Genomic DNA, 1,837 nt, shown 5'->3' with positions numbered 1-1,837 from the left:
CCAGCAGTGAAGGACATCAATTTGTGCAAGAAGTTGAATGACCATCAAGTTTGGTGGAGGTCAGTGAGTAAATCATCAAGCTCCTGCTCTCAATAACTGGCTCAAATACCGACCCATCACCCACCTAACAACAGCCTCTCCCAATCTCAACCCCAACCCTAACATCCATGTGCCTGTTGTGGTTGACGAGTGTTTGCCTTGCCTCAGTCACTGCACACTTCCCACACTGCACTGTGGACAGAGTATTGACCAGTCTATACCTGAGGCAGCGCAGATGCGATTAATCTGCCATGATATGTTAATGTATAAGTCTCCTCCTTACAATCCTCCTCTCACAGTCTCCTTTGACTTATAGGCTTCGCACTCTGCCGTCGAGCTCTCGGTCATTTACTTCAGATAGGAGGAGTAGGTCTGCAGGTCAGCATCGGTGCTGTTGTGCCCAGTGAATGGGCATCTAGCTCTGTGAGAGAATCGATGGAACTGTCTCTTGACATTAGATGGCCGTAAACAACTCCACATTGCCCGTCAGAGTGCGCAACAAAGTACAGCAAGAAGCAGTGGCCTGGAAACCGATGAGATTGAAATATTCACTGCAACAATGTTGTGTGGGGACCACACCAGGTTTGTGCTGAAGTAATCGCGGGTGCACATGATGGTTAAGGTGACCCTGGGCTTTCAGCAGCCGTGTAACTGGTAGCAACTTGTGAACTTGACTTTGCAACGACTGACTGTGGCCTGGTCACTGAGACTGGCACTTCCCATTTGGAATCGCAGCTGAACGCACTGTGATGGTTGAGGGTGACTCTGTGTTCCAGCACAAATCTCCAGGGCACCCCACTGCCTGCTACTCAGAAAAGGACATGTTTATTCCTACTCTGCTTCCTGATGGCTGACCAGATCCCCATCTATATCAACACCTTTCTGCCTGCCCCATGTGCTTTAACTTTGCACACTAAGCTGTTTTGTGGAATCTTATTAGAAGCTTTCTGAAAATCCAAATACACCATCCCCACTGGTTCTCCCCATCCATTAGACTAGATACATTCTCAAAATTCTTCCTGTAGATTTCTCAAGCATTATATCCCTTTCGTAAATCCATGCTGCCTTTGCCGGATCCCGTCACTGTTTCTAGTGGTGTCAAGTATCTTCCCTCTATTAAGGCCAACAGGTCTACTGTTCTCGTGTTTTTCTCTCTCCCTCCTATTTGAAATGCTGGGATTGCATGAGCTGCGTTCCAATCTGTGAAATCTCTGATGCAGAGTCTGAGGAATGTTGGAAAATAACTATCAATGCATCCATTATTACTAACGCTACTTCCTTAAGTACTCCGAGATACAGATAGAGCCTTCAATTTTATGTTTTTAATCAGATTAGTAATAAGTCCATTGGTTGGTCAGTCCATTTCCGGGGAAAGAGAATTGGAGCTTGATTTGGAAGAGGTGAGATGCTGGCTTTAGAGAGGTATTGCAATTGGAAGAGGATATTACGGGTGGTAAAACTGTAAGTGATGAAGCATGTACTTAGGGCTCCTCTCAGCTCCATTGCTCTGTTGAGCGACATAAGCTCCACCATCTTCCTTAGGGTTTACTTGAGGTCATCAACATCAGATATGGTGAAGAGGCTACTCCAACATGCCAGAAGCAAACACTCCAACCCATGTCTAGAAAAAAGGACTAAAGTGCATTCCGATGCCAAACTTCCTTTCTCTCTCCGAGCGTTGAATTGTCAAACACAGAGATTGTCAAAGAAATTTGACCAAAGGACATCCTTACACGACAGGAAGGGACATGCGTTCTGTAAACATGGCAAGGGACCACAATAAAGAAGACAGCCAAAA

Source organism: Amblyraja radiata, chromosome 32 (genome assembly GCF_010909765.2).
Source record: "Amblyraja radiata isolate CabotCenter1 chromosome 32, sAmbRad1.1.pri, whole genome shotgun sequence".
Classification (NCBI taxonomy): Eukaryota; Metazoa; Chordata; class Chondrichthyes; order Rajiformes; family Rajidae; genus Amblyraja; species Amblyraja radiata.
The sequence above is the reverse complement of the archived record's forward strand: the minus strand, read 5'-3'. Positions refer to the sequence as shown.